Genomic DNA, 20,628 nt, shown 5'->3' with positions numbered 1-20,628 from the left:
AACTTAGATTTGACAAGATATAGGTTTCAAGGTACTAGCAGTAGAAATGCACTCATTCAAGCCAGGAAAAACATTGGCTCTCAGCTTGAGTATATTGTTTCTAGTGTTCTGAAGGAACAGTCCATTGATGGTGATAGTGATCAGAATCTGTTGCAGGATTATGAAACTCTGATTTATGTAGCTGTCGTGCTTTCACAAACAGTGATGCTTGGATCCAGTCTCTATATAATTTGAGTGTTAAAAAGACTTCTAGAGCTTGATTTTGACAGGTGCTGTTTCTTCCCCTTATGCATGCAAAAAGAGGTCAAGACTTGATGGTGCCAGAACCCCTCTAACACGAGGTGTGTATGATATTTTGAACATTTGTTTATTTTGTGATTCAGAGTTAGAACTTGCTGTCAGTATGTCCCACTTGTGGTCTCATTGTCAAACTGACTTTCAAGGCTTTTTGCTTTCTTCTTCTGACGTTTAACTTTTAAGAGTCTGGAGTGAGAAAACAAATACTTGCATGTTTCTGCAATATTTTGAAACTCAGACTAAAGAAGTAAACATCTTCTCAAAACACACTAATGACACTGCTGTTTTGCAATCTGCTTTAGGGAAAACATGAAGAGGTATGGTGCATGATGTTTTCCTCTAGGGTATGCTTGAGGCCTCCCAACACCCAAGTTCTAGAAAAAAAATATACTGAGTAGGCCTACTATCCATCTCTACCAAAATGTGTTAGTAACAGCAACTAATGAATGTTGCTGTAAGGTAAATGTTGCTTGTAAATTATAAGTGAGTCAGTGATGTTTCAGTTAAGTTGTATGTAGTGTGTGTTATTTCATCTTTAAGTTGTTAAACATGGAACTACTGTACATTGTGGGGTTTCTTAAGGCTAGAATGTTATTTTTTAATACCACTGATTTTGTCTTCTAATTTCAGAAGTTACATTACTTGCTTTCACTTCCTGATATATTTATTTACTTTACATTTTGATGTTTTTGACATATGGACACAGATGTGGCTACTGTAATAGCATTGGTTTTGCGTCTTAACGCAGCATTACTCTCATAAAAAAAGTCTTACTTGAGCATTGGTGTCTGTAATTGCCAAAACCTGAACTCCGGTGGAGGGAACTGCAGCCTCACCCACCCGCCTCCATTTTTTTTGGCTAGTCCAGTGCCTCCATCCATCATTGCGTCTACCAGCATCTCCTACTGTGTCCCCAGGCTGTCTGTGTTCAAAGGTTGAAACCGGCATGAAACCTAAGAGCATCCCTGGGGGTTGTTCAGTTGACTGCTTCCTCCTGGGAATTTTTCTTTCAATTATGACCTACCCTCACAGAATAGCACAGCCATCCCTCCATCTCTGCCAGCACCTCAGATGCATGTGCCTTTAATAGAACCTGGCTTACCTGTATAGTAGTTAGGGTTTTATACCTGTACGCTACTGCACTGATCATTATTTCATGATTTTTTTAAAGAAAGAGATTGGGTGGTGTGATTTGATGATGAGGGCATTTTCCTCTTAGGTTAACACAACAAACATTGAAAGTTGCAAGAAAGTATGTGAAGACCCCATCTCTGTGATGTAAGGGGCAGACAAAAGCCCTGTGACTCACAGGACCTGAATTTTACTAACAGCGGAAGTTTTGGAAGAGCTGGTTGGAGGAGGGATGGAATGAGTTCCTAAAGCCACCTTGTCTACCCGGTGGAAGGGAATGGTGGTCTGGTTGTCTTCTTCTCCATATGCAATTGGAGGCTTGTAAGTGGCCAAGTTTCACCTGTGACCTTGGTTTACCAAGCCAGTACAGAAGCCCTCAGTGTGTGAACACTCACACAGACACGTAATGGGCATTTTAGGCCCCCATGGTGATGCAAAGACTCCTGTCGGCCACCAGGAGATGAGGTTAGAGACAAAAATTGATGTGCTGCCACTGCTAATATCTGATGTGAAGGAGAGCACAAGAAGTCTTCTTGACTATTTAGATGACAGCCTCCTGCAATCATTTCTAACCTTTGTACCGGGAAACTGCCTAAGGGGATGATTAATGGGTGCATGACCAGTGGTAGAGGGGCTTATAATTTGGCAGTGACAAAGGTAAAAATGCACGAAAGAAAAAAAAAGTCTATGACATATTAGCAACATATATTTAAAATCAGTTAAAATAAAACATGGCTATTAAGTAGCCATTATATTTTAGTTAATATAGTTAATATAAATATTCTGATATTATTAGTGTTTCCTGCACTTTGAAGCAACCTCAAGCTATCTCACTATACGACCTTGTAGTTGTAATAATTACTGAAGCACATATTGTTGTAGTTGCTGTAGGAAATATGTTGTAACCCTAAAGTAAGAAGACTAGTCTTTTAAAGAAAGGAAACCTGAATTGTAATTCAGACAGTTGTGATGGCTACCTTTAGACAGTCAGTAGTAAATATAAGTGTAGAATGATACTTGAGATTTAAAATTTCATGCAGTGACATTGCTGTACGGTGTGTAAATTAAGTAACTGATCCATCTTGTTAGGTAGGTAGGCCTTTCTTCATAACGCTGAGTGGAAAATGTATTAAATTTATTTAAACAGCCTTGTCAAATGAAGGTTTTCATTTTCATTTAGAGAGTCCCCAGAATAACCCAAAGATAGAAGTCTCGAAGTTGGCTTCACAGTTAATCAAATCATTTCTAAAGGAGAGGAGAAAAAAGTAACACGCACATTTAGTTCATAGTTGAATACTAGGCTAACTGCCCTGAAGGTCCATTTTAAGAGTAGTCGGTACCCTGAGGTCAGAATCAAACTCTGTACTTTGTGTCTATGAGGTAAATACCTTGAACATTATGTGAAACCCATCCCATTTTTTGTTTTCAATTTACAACCACACAGGTGCCTGTGAATGGCATATAAGGTATTATAATACTTGTGAAGTGGGATTATGCAGACTTCAATGTTTGAGCTTTCAACAAATTACAGTAATGATATTTGTATAGTTAGTTTTGCGTATTAACAAGCATTTAGGTACTGGATCATTTATAAGCCGTGTAGTAAACTACTGCAGGCAGTCAGATGCTGAATATTGTGTCATATACCCTTGTAACAGAAGCTGTAGGCTTAAGGTAAGTGGAGCAGCACTTACCTTTAGCCTACAGCTTCTGTTACAAGGGTATATGACGCAATATTCAGCATCTGAATATTGTGTCATATACCCTTGTAACAGAAGCTGTAGGCTTAAGGTAAGTGGAGCAGCACTCATCTAGTGTGCCACCTAAACACAGTGGGAGTTGCACTACCTCTTGAAGGCCAGTCATATGACTCCTGATTTATCATGTCTGAATGAGTGAACTACTAATTTTGTGAAACTACTGTGTCCCTTTTCCCTGGGATGCACCACTCACCTTGAGAAAAATGGGATTGTGCTGGTCAGAGGTTTCCAAGGAAAAAAAGAAAGCTGTATATTTGCAAGTCCAATGTGCTATCATTTTCAAAAGTCCCCTTTCCACAATTACAGAATAGTGATTTACAAAACCAGCCTGTATTCAAATCCAGTGTAACCAGTGCTCTTAGAACCTAGCAGTGATTAGCAACATTGACATCCCAGGTGAGATTAAGAAATTCTGAAGTATGAAAAAAAAAATACTGAAGTATGAGTTATAATCATATGCTCTAGGAAGATCTAATAAATAAACTAGTGATCGTCACAGGATTTCTGTTGTAACCAATGAGTATGTATCCTGCCAAGGATACAGTATATCCAGCCAGTATGCCAAAGTTCAGTGGCTCCTTAAATATGCATCATATGTCCAACCTTAAACCTAAGATCTGATGTTGTCAATTTTCATTCTATCCTCAACCGATGTGTTCGGATCTGACTCTGCTGTTGCTAAAACTTGTGGCAACCAAAAACTCTCGAGCTTCTCCCTTTCCCACAATGCACCCAACCCTAAGTTACCTCAGATCTCATTTGACACCTTATGCAAAAGACAAGGTTGACCATAGCTCTCAAGTGTTTGTCAGATAATTGTTTTTGTTATAATTTCAAATCTAGATATTTTTCTTATCTCTCTTAAATTCCTATCCCTTACCTGATTTCAAAATACTACTGTTCATATTTCTTCCCCTTTTTTGGACCGTCATACAGTACGTACCTCTTAAACACTATTGTTAGTATTTATTTTCTTTCTACACTTGGTATAGTCCCTCTTTACTACCATTGCTGGTAGTTTTTTCTATTTCTTCTGTCTTTCTCCTGATACAAAAAAAATATTCTTTCTTAAATTTTTCCTTTTTCTCTTTGTATAGTTCTTGCTGTAGCAGAAAAAGGCCATGATGGATTTAAAAAATGTGTAGTGTGGACCCAAACTTCCCATGTCTGATGCCCACACTGTGTGTGTACTGTCTGTGACCGTTACATCTTCAGAAAGATTGTTCCATATGCCATGGATTCAACCCCAGGGCACTTGTAGATGGGGAAAACAAGCTTATTTTAAAGCCTTATTACATTCTGTCTTTGGAGAGGCTATATCTGGAGATCAGTCTCCCAAAACTAAACAATTGAAAACAACTTCTCTGAAACCTTAGACATATTCCACGGTTTCTGAGCCATCCAAGAAAAGAGCCAAGATGTTTCCGACCTCACCCTCTGATCCTAAAAAGAAAAAAAATTGATGGACCCAACTTCCTCTACTGAGTCAGGTGTTATTTCCTTGCCCAGAACAAAAATACTCACCATCAATGGGTCTATGGATCCAAGGTCTTCTCTTTCTCTGGGGCAGTCTGTCTTTGAGGCTGTGATGAGGGTTTTGTCTGCCTTAGCAGAATGGACAGAGCCTTCCCCCTCAGATCTTCAGCCTTCTACCTTGATGTGTCTGCGCTCGGAGCCTCATCACTCTTTACCACAGGGACATCTAGCCCAAGACCCCCAGGGTTCCCAACAGGGTATCTTGATTTCTTCCAATACCTCCCCAGAGCATCCCACTCAGGAAGCCCCTAGAAAGAAGACACGTAAGAGGAAGCACTTGGACTTCCCAGAGGAGTCAGTCACGGAAGACATGGACTTCGATGAAGATGAAGGGTCCCCATGATTACCACCTGAAGATGTCTTATTGGAGACTTCCTAGAGATCCTAAAGCAGAGCGGTGGTTGGACACCCAGCAACCCTTCATCCAAGGAGTTGATACTCCTGGAGGCTTTCTGTACTGGCCCGTTTACCTCCTGAGTTACTCTGCCTGCCAACAAGCTTCTTATGTTAGTCTATCGGCGGGTGTAGAAGGAACCCGACCCAGTTGAACTCATACCCAGGAAACCAGATAAGTTTATGGCACCATCTTCAGGGAAGGAGTTTTGGGCTAAAGGGGTGCCCATTGTTGCCATGGTTGTGGCGGCGGCCACCATGAAGGAACTCGCTTAGGCGTGTTCAGCATTCATCCCCCTAACAAATGTTGGACAGGTTTGGGAAGTGTGTCTACACTTCAGCAACCTTTGCCTTAAGGTCACTGAACTGCTTAGCACACTTTACTAGGTTGCAGAGGAATTCGATTAAGGAACTGTCAGGCTCTTCAGATCCTTGTTTGCAGAGGTCCAGTCATTAGTGGCTTCTCAGATGGCTACCCTGCAATCTTTTTCAAATTCATCCATGAGACTCATTTTGAAAGTAGCCGAAGGAATCTCAACAGCAGTCTGTTCAGGCATTTCCATTAAGAGACCTGCCTGGTTGAGCTTATGTGATTTTGCTGAGCCTTTCAAGTCTTTGTTCATCAGTGCTCCTTTTGATGGCATCTCTTTCTTTGGCCCCAAAGTGAAGGACACATTATCCAGGTGTGAGAAGGATGGAAAGACCCTGTGTGCCGCAGTGTATGTTTTTTGATCCCTCTGAGATCCTTTTCTAGGAATCAATGAGGTGATCAGAAGATGTGGTTCAAGAAATCTCAGGGTCCTTTCCAGGTTACAGGTGGAAGAAATTCCCCCAGGAGCACAGGGGGGAATTCCAGTGGTTGACGCCACCCACACAGCAGAGGTGACCCACAAAACCAAGGGTCCAGAGATTCTTTCAAACCACCAAGCAAAAGTAAGCCAAGTAGAACAAAATGACCAGGACCAGTGTTTCAAGAAGCACAAGTTTAATAAACTCACAGACTCTGTCTGTGAGTTTATTAAACTTATCCAGAGAGTCTTTCTTTGACGGACCTTACCAGCGCTTCTGAAAAGGAGGCCCAGTTGTCCCCCTCTGGAGGCAATAGGGGGTCATTTATCCTTGCACCAGGGAGCCTGGCTAGACACAATAAAAGGTACTTGGGTGCACGAAATTATTTCCAGAGGTTATATAATATCCTTTTCCCTTCCACCCCCAGTCTTAAAGAGAATCCCCGATATTCCACCCAGTCAGAGGGAACAAGCAGCACTTGAATTACAAAAGCTGCTAGAAAAAGAGTCATCTAAGAGGTCCCACCAGACCAGACAGAATCTGGAACTTACTCAAAGTTCTTTTAAATGCCAAAGGAAACATGGGACTGGAGACCAATTTTGGGTCTCAACAACTTGAACAAGTCAGTTCGACGTACCAAGTGTCACATGGTCACGGTTCAGTCCATTCTCCCTTTTCTGGGCAAGGACAGATGGATGTGCTTGATAGACCTTCAGGATGCGTACTGTCATATAAAGATGAACAGACAATCCAGAAAGTATTTACGCTTCTGACTGGGAGCCAGTCATTACCAGTTCAGAATTCTGCCCTTTGGTCTCACCACAGCTCCCAGGGTGTTTACCAAATGTATGGCAGTAACAGCAGCTTACTTGAAACTGCAGGGATTCTGGGTGTTTCCATATCTAGGTGACTGGCTCATTACCTCCCTGATAGGGCATCAATTAATAAGGGCAAGAGATCAGGTTCTCCAGATGTGTTCTCATCTGCAGATAACCATAAACTACAAAAAGTCTTAACTGGAGCCTACTCAAAATTTGGAATTCGTAGGAGCTCTGTTCAACACAAACTCAATGATAGCTTCATTGCCACACTCAAGAGTTCAAACCATAAGATCACAGGTCAGGAAAATAATCTGCAGTACCAAACTTTCAGCCCGCTTGGTCCTTCAGGCTGTAGGATCAATGTTAGCAGCAATAGCACCTAGTATCTTTAGCCAGATTTTACATGAGGATTCTACAGTGGATGCGAGCAACACAATGGTCGATACTTTACCAACCCATGTCAACTCTGATACTAGTCACTCAGATATGCAAGAGAGCTCTAAGGTGGTGGATTCAGTCAGATCAAGTTCTACAAAGCCGTCGATTCATTTCCCCTCAGCCCATGGCCATAGTGACCACTGACACTTCCCAGTTGGAGGGGTGGGCATTTTCTGAGGAAAAGTGGCCAAGGCACTTGGTCCCCCGAAGAGGCTAACTTTGCATGTCAGTGTCCTAGAGATGAGGGCAGTGCGTTTTAGCATTGCAGGCCTTTCAAAATGCTCTCCCTTTGGGAATGATTGCAATTCAAATAAACAACATGTCAGTAGTTTGGTACATCAACAAAGAAGGAAGGACCAAATCTCCCCCCTTGTGTTGAGACACACTCATTGTGTGATCTCATCCAACCACTTTCTCATACCAATGCACATTCCGAGGAAGTCTAGTGTAATAGCAGACAAACTGAGCAAGTGCATTCTTCTACCTCACAAAAGTGGTCTCTCAACAAGAACGTGACGAAAATGATTTTCCATTGATGGGACTAGCTTTGCCACAGTCATTTTGCTTCTTCCATAAACAACAAATGCAGCAGCTACTTTGACCTAATCCCTGCACAGGGTGACTCACAGAGGGATACTCTACTTCACAATTGGCTCCCCAGTCTATTTTATGCCTCACCACCAATCCCATTAATTCCGAAATTCCTACAGAAGGCTGTTATGCTGAAGAGCAAAGAAATCCTCATTGCACCTTACTGGCCTAGACAGTTTTGGTTTCCCTTCCTTTGGCCTCACTTACTTCACCAACCTTGGATTCTGGATCCAACTCTCACCCAATGGGCATAATCCATCCAGACACATCAAACCTAAGGCTGATGGCCTTGCTTCTCCAATTCCATTAATAGCCAGACAGTCTGTGCTCACTTCTCCTGTCCATCATACACTTTTACCTTCCCATAAACCTTCAACACATAAACTCTATTCCAGTAAATGTAAAAGATTTGTGTACTAGGCACATCAAAATCATACTGAACCTTTTTCAGATCTGATACATAACATGCTTGAGTTTTTGGCCCTACTTTTTGAAGAAGGAGCTAGTTCGGGGCTATATTAGATCAGCGAACGCTTGAACAAGCGAACGCTGATTGAGCGACCTTATTTTAGCGAAAGTTAAAAATATCGAAGCAACAGAAACTTGAATTTTTTCCTAGGGAAAGAATTTGGTTGTCCGTTTCTGTTGCTTCAGTATTTTCAGTGCTGCGGTGGAAAGTTACGGGTCAGATTCAGGTAAGTGTGCGATGGTGTGAGTGTTAGGGTGGGTTAGGTGAGTTAGGGTTAGGGCTTGGGTTAGGTATGTGTGTGATTGTGTGGACATGAGGGTTAGGGCGGGTTTAGGTGAGTTAGGGTTAGGGAGCGGGTGAGGTGAGTGTGCGATAGTGACTGACCTTAGGGTTAGGGTTTTGGTTAGGGTAAGTGGATAGTTAGTGGTGTGTGCATAGTTTAGTGTAGGGTTAGGTGTCAGATTTTAGGTGTATGTGTGTGGATTTCTGTTTGTTTGGTGTGCCTGTGTTGTATGTATGTGTTTTGGATCAGTGATTTTTTTTCCCTAGGAAAAAAATCGCAGATCTGACAGTTCGAGACTGTAAGCTTTCGCTTACATAAGGTCGATCAATCAGCGTTCACTTTTTTAAGCATTCGCTGATCTAATATAGACCCGCTAGTTCCTCAATCATTTAAAGTTCATTTGGCAGCATTTTTATACTTTCACACAGTAGCCTCTCATAAGTTGTGTAGAGCTTTCATGCAAGACAACTAATTTTAAGACCCCTCTTTAAGAATACTTCTCCCCATGGGACCTTAGTCTGGTATTGCCGGCACTTGTACAGTCCCACTTTGAACCAGCAGCTAAATGTGACCTCCGATATCTTACTTGGAAAACGTTTTTTGTGTAATAGCCATTAAATTTGGTAGCCAAATTTCAGAAATTCAAGCATCTTCTACAAAACGTCCATATTTGATACAGAGTGACATTATGAACAAATGCTTTCTTCCTTCCCAAGGTCGTGTCAGAATCAAATATCAATCAAGCCAGTAATTTACCAGCATTCTTCCCCAAATTTGCTAACAAGGATGAATACGTGATCTGATGATGTCAGTCTTCACATAATCCTTGACTGTGGGCTCAGTTCTGAGCCTTGGAACTGACTCGGCTGTTATTCCAACTCACGCCTTCCAAAAACTTTTGAGCTAGGCTCTATCTGTAATGCTCCTCACCAGATTACCTCAGATCTCATTTGCTGCTTCGTAGTGCCAGACAAGTTCAACCAACCTCTCAAGTCTTAGCTTTTCATCTAGCTATAAATTAGTATTTTTTCCCCAATATCTACCTTTAAAATCTGGTCTTTTATCTACCCGCTCCCCTGTATTCCTTTAGGTGTATGTGTGAGTGACTTTTTTCCTCTCTTTTACTGTTAGCTACTCTAATATACCATCATTGGTACTTATCCCCTTTACCTTCAGGTAACCTTCTTTACCATTGTTGGCAATTTCTCCCTTCCTTTTCTATTGGTTAAAAAAAAAAATTAAAAGAAAAAGTTTTTCTTTAGTCTGTGACTGTGTGTGTGTGTATCTGTGCGTGTCAGGTGGCCTTAGCTTCTCTCATGGCTGACACACCCTATAAAGGCACCTCCAGTTTCAAGAGGTGTCAAAAGTGTCAATGGAAAATGCCAAATTCAGACGGGCACACCTTTTGTGTTTATTGTTTTGGTGCTGTCCATCTTCAGGAAGATTGCACCATATGTCACAGGTTCCCTGCTTAAAACCCTGACAGAGTGCAAAAATAAGCACATATACTTAAAGGACTTCTCAAGTCTGAGTTTGAAGAGGCTGTCTCTGGTCCCAAACCAGAAGCCCAGCTCTTCTTCCTCTTCGTCTTCTAAACCAAAAAAGCACACTCATTTGGTTCCGACAGCCTCCTCGGAGCCACCTTCAAAATTGGCTAAGTCTCCCACTGTGCCAACTGTCTCCTTGACACCAACCTCTTCAGCTCGGGTATCGGTGCAGACAGCTCTCCCTTCGATACCATTGGAACATTCGGTACCAAAGGACTCTCCGATAATAGTTTTACCAAGGGCATCTTATTCACACTCGATCGACCCATTTGTGGACCGTCCTCAAAACTCATTTTTGGAGAGATGGCCACCAAGGTCTCCAACGGCCTCTTCTATTCAGTCCAATAAGAACCCATCAGATTCAGATTCAGACATTGAGACTGACAGTGAGGGGATTACCTCCATTTTAGATCCTAGCCTGGTTAGCTCTGGAACCTTGCCTCCTTCTACAGCCATGCAAATTACTTCTTCAACTCCAGCTGAGTTTTCGGAGCCCCTGATACCAACCATCCTGGGTTCAGCTGTTTCAGTGATGGTCAGAACTCTTCTCCGGCACTGATAGTTGCCCTGAGCTCATCTGGTTTGTCTGAACCAGAGACCTCCCAGGATCAAGGCTTTGTTGCCGATTCCGAGGGACAGGGTTCAACTTTGATTCTTTTGGAGCCCTTCATGCCCCTTGGGGCCTTGGCATATGTAAGTTCAACCCTGGCTTCTGCTTTGGAAGGGGCTTCCTCGGTGCAGAGTGGGACCACGATTCTACAGGGGGGGGGGCTCCTTTCCAGGCTCTGGAGAGGGCCTTGTCTATTGTGGACAAACAGTCTATGCCTTCCCTTCAGGCCAAATGACTTGTCCATTCTCTCAACCAGAGCTTCTGCCAGTCTGTTAACTAGAACAGAGGGCACAAAAGCCTCAGGAGATAACCGCACTGGTTATGGTTATATCATCTTCAGATACCTCTCCAGAGCATCCCAGTGAAGAGATACCTTCAAAGAAAAAGTGCAAGAAGAAGCACTTGGACTGCCCTGAAGAGTCCTTCACAGAGGATACCGATTTCAGTGAAGGGGAAGGTTCCCCCAAGTCACCCCCTGAGGATGTTTCCTTTGGGGACATCCTAGAAATACTAAAACAGAGGGATGGCTGGACTACCATCCAAACTTCCTTAGAGGAATCTGTATACCTAGAGGCTTTTCGTACCTAGCCTTCTACCTCTTGCCTCGCTCTGCCCGCTGAGTATCTTATTAAACTGATAGCCCAGCAGGCCTGGAAAATTCCTGTCTCTATCGAGCCGATCCCTAAAAGACCTGAGTGGATTCCCTCTGCCCCAAAAGATGAGCAACACTGGGCCAAGGATACTTCTGTAGTCACCATGATAGCGGCTCCTGAAAGTTCAACTATCAGTTAATGCTGAAGAAAGTTCAACTATCCATCCTCCTAACAAAGGAGTCTAGGACTATGGATAGGTTTGGGAAGCGTGTATGTTTCAACCTTCGCTTTTCCTTGAATTATGTGGAGCATTTTACCAGGCTTCAGAGAGAGCTGATTAAAGACCTTTCAGATACTCTTACAGGAGCAGTAGCAGGAGGAGTCCAAGATAAGGTTACTTATTAGCTCACCACCCTTGAATCGATTTCCAATTCATCCATGAGGCTAATTGCTCATGCAGCTGAAGGGACGACGAGCAGCAGGTTCAGACATAGCCATTAGGAGACACGCCTGGATGCACTTATGTAACTTCACTAAGCCATTTAAGTTTTCTTTCATCAGTTCTCCATTTGATGGGTCATCCCTGTTTGGTCCCAAGGTTAAAGAGACTCTAGCCAGATGGGAAGACATTTTCTGCCATGGGTGTATGCTTCTATACTCCTCAAAGGCCCTACTCTAGGAACCAGAGAAGCTGGGAGGCTGTGGTTCAAAAATACCCAAGGACCTTTCCAAGACTCATGTGGCATCATCCAAGAGGCAGAAGTGGCCTGCAGAACCAGGGATCCAGTGATTCTTTCTCTGGTAGTTCCTACCAGCGCTCCTGAAAGGAGGCCCAATTGCCTTCCTCTAGAAGCAGTCGGGGGACGATTATCCCTGCACCAATCTGCCTGGCTAGAGGTGACGACGGACAGATGGGTGCAGGGGATAATTTCCAGAGGTTGCAGCATTCCCCTCTCAATAAAACCAAAAAGGCCAAAAAGATTCCCAGACATTCCACCCAGTCACAGGGAAGCAGCAGTCTTAGAAATTCAAAAACTGCTTGAAAAAAGTCATCCAAGCAGTCCCACCAGATCAAAGAGGATCTAGAATTTACTCAAGGTTCTTTTTAGTGCCAAAGAAAACAGGAAACTGGAGACCAATTTTGGATCTCAGTCAGTTGAACAAATTAGTTCAGCAAACCAAATTCCGGATGGTCTCATTACAGTCAATACTCCCATTCATGGAAAAAGGCGACTGAATGTGCTCAATAGATCTTCAGGATGCGTATTACATAAAAATGGACAAGTGCTCCAGAAGATTCCTGCACTTCCAGCTGGGAGCCAGTCATTATCAGTTCAGAGCGCTGCCCTTTGGTCTCACCACAGCTCTCAGGGTGTTTACCAAATGCATGGCAGAGGTAGCAGCGCATCTCAGACTGCTAGGATTCAAAGTATTCCCATATCTAGATGACTGGCTCCTTACCACTCCCACCAGGCATCAACTCGTAAAGGCATGAGATTACACTCTTCATATTTGTTCCATCTTAGGAATCACTATAAACTATGAAAAATCCCATCTGGAACCATCACAACAACTAGAATTCATTGGAGCCATGTTAGACGCAGTCACCGGCGTTGCCACTTCCCCTAGGAAGGCTCCAAAGGATCAGGTCACAAGTCAGCCAAATCATTCAAAACAAGAAAGTAGCAGCAAGACTCGCCCTCCAGGCTCTAGGGTCAATGGCAGCCTCTATTACTCTAGTTCCCTTGGCCAGATATCACATGCAAATTCTTCAATGGCTTCTGGCCTCCCAATGATCCTTGTTGAATCAGCCAATGCCCCATCTAATTTTGATCAATCGTTGCAAAGACCACCTGAGTTGGTGGCTCCTTTCCAATGAAATCTTGTTGGGTCGTCCCTTTGTTCTTCCTCAACCCCAAGCCATAGTGACCACGTATGCCATCCCAGATTGGGGGGGGCATTATCTGGGAAAGATGTTCCAAGGCACTTGGTCCCAGCAGGCGGCCAACTTACATGTCAGCATTTTAGAGATGAGGGCAGTGCTCTTAGTGTTGCAAGCATTTCAAGATACTCTCCCCTTTGGAATGATTGCAGTTCAAACAGAAAACATGTCAGTCATCTAGTATATCAACAGTTAAGGGGGAACCAGGTCACACCCTCTTTGTCACGAAGCTCTCAGAATATGGCAATGGACAATTTCATCCAACTGCTTTCTAATGGCAGTGCGCATTCTGGGGAGCTCCAACATGATTGTAGACAAGTTGAAGAGAACCTTCCTCATGCGTCATGAGTTATCTCTCAGGCCATTGGTGGCGGGAAGGATTTTCCACCACTGGGGCCAACCTTGCTGTGATCTGTTTACTTCCCCTCTGAATAAGTGCAGCAGTTACTTTGCCCTAATCACCCCCCGCCCTCGGGGGAGTCACCCAGAGATGCTCTCCTTCATGATTGCCCCCCCCCAGTCTACAGTATACATTTCCTCCGGCTCCTATAATATGTCGGTTTGTAAAGAAAGCCAACAGGCCGGAGAGCAGAATAATCCACATTGCTCTGTTCTGGCCTCGACAAGTCGGGTTTCCCTTCCTTTGGCCTCATTTACTTTGGAAACCCTGGATACTGGACCCAGCTCCAGACCTGTTGTCGCACCTGGAGGGAATGGTTCGTCCGAATCTCCAGCATCTCAAACTCACTACACGGCTTCTCCAGTTCCCAAGATTGCTAGGCATTCCTCCCTCACTTCCCTGGTCTGACGCATCATTCTGGCCAACCACAAGCCTTCAACTAGAAAATTGTATCATAAATGGTAAAATTCACTAAATGGTCACTTGACTGTAATATTGACCCATATGCAGCACCTGTAGACAAAGTTTTAGACTTCTTAGCCTTACTCCAAGTCTGACTCATAGTTTCTGCCACATCTTGCTGTGATATCTAACTTCCATATTGGTTTCAGTAGTTTATCACTTATGTCGCATAAACTTTGTAAAGCCTTTTAGAAAGAAATCTTAATGCTCAGACCTCCATTTAAAGAAACCTCTGCTCCATGGGATTTGCATTTGGTACTGCAGTCTCTCATTTCTTCACCCTTTGAACCTACAGCAACTTGTGACTTAAAGTTCTTGTCCTGGAAAACCTTATTTTAGATAGCTATCACTTCGACCAGGAGAATAATAGAAATTCAAGCCTTGTCCTGCAAAACCCCCTATTCGATATTTCATAAGGACATGGTCTCCCTCAGGACAAATCCTGCCTTTTTGCCAAAGGTTGTTTCAGACTCAAATATCAATCAAACCTTACATCTCCCAGTCTTTTTTTTCCAACAAAGGGGAGTACTGTCTACACTTATTAGATGTACACAGACAATTATGTTTTTATCTTCACAGAACAAAGGACATCAGAGAATCCAACCAACTGTTATTGCCTCTTCTACACTCTCTTTAGGTAATCCAGTATCTAAGGTTACCTCGACGAAATGGCTTAAGGACTGTATCACTTTTGTTTAAAACAAAAAGGGACTCCACCTACCACGTCCTGTGAAAGCTCATTCAACGAGAGCTGTAGCAGCTTCGGCAGTTTTTTATGCCAGAGCTTCCTCGCATGATATTTGTGCAGCAGCTACATGAGCATCTCCTCAAACTTTTATTACTCATTACAGACTGAACCAAGTCTCTAGGAGACATTCATCATTCTGCCCAATGGTGCTCAGGAATATTCTTCCATGAGACCTTCCAAGATTCACGTAGCTAGAGACTCTGTCCCAAAGTCAAGGTTTATGTGAAGACTGACAACATCAGATAAAGAAGTTATGTCTTACCATAATGTTCCATCTGTGTTATTGATATTCACTAATCCTTGACGTTCCCTCCCCCCTTCCCCCTGCCTTACACTTCTTGAACTGAATATTCCCAAAGACTGGCTTCATAATAGGGACAAAGATATTGTCTCTTATCTATTACTTCTTGTCTGTCGCTGTTGTAGACAAACTCAATCTGAGGTAATTTGGTGAGGAGCATTATGAGTAGAGCCTAGCTCGAGAGTTTTTGGAAGGCACGAGCTAGAATAACGACCAAGTCGGTTCCGAGTCTTGGAACGAAGCCCGCAGTCAAGGATTAGTAAAGATCGATAACACAGATGGAATGTTGTGGTAAGATATAACTTTTTACATTTACTGGATGTTCACAGACAACTATTTTTTTTCCTGCATAGAACAAAAGACTTTCGAAAAACAGACCAGTTGTTTGTTTCCTTTTCAGACTTGAAACTGGGTAAACCAGTTGCCAAAGTAACTTTAGCCAGATGGCTAACTGATTATATCTCAATAATTTATAAAACATTGAGTTTTACCTTACCACAACCAGTATAAGTTCAACTAGATCCGTGGCAACTTCTTCAGTTTTCCTTTCCAGAGATTCCATGGATGGCGTATGTGCAGCAGCAACTTGGGCTACTCTCCATATTTTTGTTAGTCATTGCAAATTGGAGTTGGTCTTCAGAGGTAGAGAATCATTTAGTTCAACTGTGCTCAGGAATGACCTTCCTTAGAGTCCACCCGGGATTTTAGGTAGCTGGGGACTCTGTCACACCAGTTGACGATAGAATGAAAATTGACAATATCAGATTAAGAAGTTATGTATTTTATCATAATGTTCCATATGTGGTATCCATTTTCATTCTTCCTGAACTCCCTGCCCACCAGCTCCCCATCCTTTCTATTTACAAACTTGTGGAAGAATAAGTTTTATAAGGGACACCACTGTCCTTTATATTGAGCTCCAGATATCGTCTTTTTCTGTACTGAGTGCATGCATTTTTATACCTCCGTTATCTATGCATGGTAAATATTTCATTTTTAGTATTAAAAAAAAAAAAAAAAAAAAAGGAAAAATCAGCAAACAGGATCTGAGGTAACTTTTGGTTGGTGCATTATGGGTAAAGGAAAAGCTTAAGAGTTTTTGGTTGCCATGAGCTTTAGTAATGGCCAAGTTGGATCCAAACCCATAAACTGAGGAAGAATGAAAATGGATAACACAGATGGAATGTTATGGTAATTATATAACTTCTTTTATAGGGGAAAAAAATCCTCAGACTTCTGTTGCCACCAGTCCAGGAAGAAAGATGTGTTTTTTCCTACGTCTGTGAACCATACAGAATATTCCACATTGCTACTGCAAGTGAAAGTCAAGTACTCTGTTGAGATCCTACATCATTTTTTTTGCTTTTTATATTTGAAATTTGCTAATGTCATCAAAGACAGGTAGAAGCCTCTGTAGTAAGCAAATTCCCTACAAAGTCTGACATTGAGTGTCTTTTTTGCCAAAGGCCTGTGTATAGTATCAGGGATAGTACCATCTGTCAGACTTTTGTCCCAAAATCCTTGAAAAGTCAACTTTCTTCTGTGAAAATGCATTTACAGATTAAATGGCTGAAGGCTGTATTTTGAGACATTATATTCACTAAAGTTCCCAAATTCCCACATTGAATGTCCCCTCGCATCTGAAGAAGAAAACTAAAACTGAAGAAATATGGTACTACACTGGCACCCTTTACATGGTCTTGAGTTGGATGCCCCCATTGATTCAGGTGAGAAGCTGGGAGACCATCATCCTCTGGGCCTGTTCCCTCTGTCATAAGCCTACTGGAGGCTGACACAGAATGGCTTTCAGGCAAGTCCTGTCTGTCTACTCAGATGGCCTTGAAGGGGGAACCCATACTAGTGATTTCAGAGGGACCAGATGGGGTTCCTCAAATTTTAGTACACAAATACATCCCTGGTCCTCTGATGGAAATTTTTCAGGGGTTGGTTTCTTCCCATGTAGTTCCTTTGTATACTCTGAAGAATAGAAGCAGAAATTCAAGCATTTGTCTAGTGTAGCCACTCCTGTTGCTCAAGACCTTCAACAGGAATGGTAGGAATTTTCCCAGAGAATGTTTGACTCTCATATTGCTGTTAAACCCCCTCAGTTTTCTCTTCCTCACAGTCTACCCCTCTTTAAAAGAAAAAAAAGAAAGAGATACATCTTCAGATGAAGACCCTTCTTCTGAAAAGGAGGGGGAAGTGTTAGCATCCTGGAAGAAAGCTGTGATGGCTGTAGTACCTAAAAGGCAGTAAAGACCCATCAGACCCAGCTTCATTTAGGCCCATTTCAATTTTAAATCATTATAAAGTGTTTGTATCTATAATAACTAAGAATGGTAAAGGTGTTGCCAAAATTGATAGCTATGGATCAGTGTGGTTTTGTGGAGGGGAGACAAACATTAGACAACCTTAACAGAATAGCGATGATCCAGAGGGAAGCAGAATATAAGAAAATACATCTGTTGTTTGGTTGGGGTCTTGATGGAGTTAAAGCATTTGACAGAGTAACCTGGGTTTTTTATGAGTAGAACAATGAAAGCATTTGCACTCCCTGATACAATAATAAGGTTAATTAAGAGGCTATACAAGAGATCTGAGACCAAAATTTAAGTGGAAGGGTTCCTGTCTGATAAGTTGTGCCTGAACAGAGGAATCAGGCAGGGGGTGTCTTCTTTCCTTTTTTTTAATTTCTGTTATATTTAGAGCCATTGGCAAAAAAAGGGACTTAGACATTCAAGGATATAATTGATATGGTAATCAAGAAAAGTTAGCTTTATTTGCAGACAGTATTATTTTGTACTTGATAAAACCAGAAAATGACATCTCCGTGTTGTTGAACATTCTGAAACAGTTTCAAGTCTTTTCAGAATATAAAATGAATGAAGACAGAACAAAGATTATAACTGTAAACTATGTAACCACACATGAATTGGTTCAACAATACCCATATTTATGGGGAAATGATAAAATGAAGTGTTTAGGAGTATGGGTTAAAAAGGGTTCTGTTATAGCAGCTAAGGATGTGTGGCAAGAGACTAAAAAAAGAATACAAAAACTGAGAAACAGGAAACTCTTGTTTATGAATATGGATAGCAAGATACAAGCAGTAAAATGTGTTTAGCCCCTTCAGTTTTATATACAGGTATGGCATATTTTTATTAACCAGGGGAAAAATGATGTAAAGTAATTAATAAAAACAGTTAATGGAATTTTATCTCTGAGGGGAAGAAGACAAAGGGTCAAGTGGGGTAAACTGACCCTTCCAATAGAACAAGATGGCTTAGGATTACCTAATTTGAAAGGAAAATTTAGAGCTACACAGTTACAGCTCCTGTATATGACACAAGCCAAAAAATATATTTCAAAGTGGAAAGGGATGTTGATAAAACCAGAAAATGACATCTCCGTGTTGTTGAACATTCTGAAACAGTTTCAAGTCTTTTCAGAATATAAAATGAAGACAGAACAAAGATTATAACTGTGAGGGGGATTCAAGAAATAAGGAGATATTGGGATTTTGGATGCAGATCCTTAAGAGGAATAACAGCTATGAAGAATATTATATTCATAAAGTAGCACAATTTATTCTAAGATGTAAGCCATCATGAGAATGGAGAAAGGAGATTCTGCCAATAGGGATGACTGCTGTTAGGGCTACAGAAAATAGGCAAGAGAAGGCTGGAGTTCACTAGAGAAAACAGACAAACAAACCAAGGTATTAAGAGCAAATAACTAGAGTGGGAAGAGGCCAAGGAGACATTTGGACTGCAGGCTAGAGACTGCATTTCCTCTTGGCGATTGATATCAGAGTGTAGGCAAAGAGAAAAGGTTAGTGAATCCTAAGTGAAAGACCTGCTCTGGTAAAGTTTTTAGATGAATCTAGAGCAGAAGCAAGCTGCTGTTATAAAAGGATAATTGATAGGGCAAATAAAATATTGCACAATAGCTATAGCACAATAGCTATATAAATCAGTCAGAGGAGGTTAGAAAAGATTGGTTACAGATATTAGATTAGCAGTTCACAGTGAAACAATGGGATGACAATATGTATGGCTCCCAAATATGCAACAAAGTCTAAAAGAATTAGGATTTTTGCTTGATAGTCTTTGCATAGGTATTATACCACAAGCAGAGTCCAAGAGATTTTTCTTCATGTAGATGGAAAATGTTGGATGTGGAATGGGGAAGAAAGAAGTAATTGGGAACATATGTTTTGGGAGTGCAGTGATTTGTAGACTAAAAATTTCCTACAGAGTACTCTGTCATAAGTATTGAATGAGCAATTTTTTTTTGGCCGAGACATAGTAATTAATGCCTTGTTAAATTTAATTCTGTTGGTTGCCGAAAAATACAGTTATAGAAAATGGAAATCAAAGTATATACCCAACTGTATTTGAAGTAGTGATTATTGCAACAGAGATAAAAGAGGTGGAAATTGGATCTTTAGAAAAAGATAGGAGCAAATTTCATAGAAAAAAAATTGAAATTGTGGGACAACATATGCAGAACAATGTTTTGAAGGAGGAGTAAGGTTTAAGGGAAGGCTGGAATTGATGGATTTATCTAATGCTGGATTGATGATTTTATAAGAATATATGTGATGTATAATGTTTGCAACTGTGAACATGTTAACAGGGTTTGTTTTCTTTTATTTTGAATGTATATTTGCCTGTGTCTTAAGTGATAATTTAATATTGGTGTTAAAAATGATTCTCCTTGGATTATTCTTCTCGGATTCATTTCCCTTTGGGATATGAATCTAACCCTGAAGACAGTATGTCCTCCTTTCTAAGCCCTGTTCAGCAGAAATCTTCAAAAAGTCACAAGAAATGGGCAGTATTATGCATAGTTTTAAAAAAGCTTATTTCTCCATTTCAAAATGTTAAAGAAATTGCTCTCACAAGTCAAGCTATTTGTATCATAAAAATGTTCTCAGTGAAAGGTCAGGAAATCCAAAAGGAAATGGCAGGAAAAGCTTAAAAGTGATTTTACAGGAACCAAAGGCTCCTTCCAGTTTTTGACTACAGAAACCTCCTCCCTACATCTTAGCCTTACAAACAAACTCAGTCTTCCCCTTGGGAAAAAGAAAGCAGAAATGAATATGAAAGAACCAGAGAAAGAGGAGTATCAATCTTCATCAAAGATAAGTACACCTCTAGACTGGTTAAACAGAACGACCCCTTAGCGTTATTCCAAGTGCAACTATCTCTAGGTAATACCTCTCTCCATGTCATTGTTAGCTATAGGTCCCCATCCATGAACCATAATAACCACAATGCCTACCTGACCTACTTGAGTCACTCTCTCAGTACACCCAAACACTCTGGTTATGGGTGACTATCTTTCCATTTATTGGAAAACTTATACAACCACAAGCATGCTCCCCTAAACGTTCTTGGACTTTAACACCAATGCCCTGGAACAGGTAGTTTGCACCCCCACCAGGGGTTCAAAGGTCCTTGACCTAGTCATCGCCAACATGAGAGATCTCTGCACCACCCCATGTGTAGGGCC

General features: G+C 41.6%; 1 protein-coding gene across 2 annotated transcripts in view; it reads left to right on the top strand.

Moving 5' to 3' along the window:
* ERBIN (erbb2 interacting protein) overlaps window positions 1–20,628 on the top strand; it is a 3,184,408-nt gene that overhangs the window by 3,092,554 nt on the left and 71,226 nt on the right. The window lies entirely within an intron of this gene.

The sequence above is a fragment of the Protopterus annectens genome, chromosome 2.part1, assembly GCF_019279795.1.
Source record: "Protopterus annectens isolate FY-2018-M chromosome 2.part1, PAN1.0, whole genome shotgun sequence".
Lineage (NCBI taxonomy): Eukaryota > Metazoa > Chordata > Ceratodontiformes > Protopteridae > Protopterus > Protopterus annectens.
Note: the sequence above shows the minus strand (reverse complement) of the source record. Positions and strands in the feature narration are given on the sequence as shown.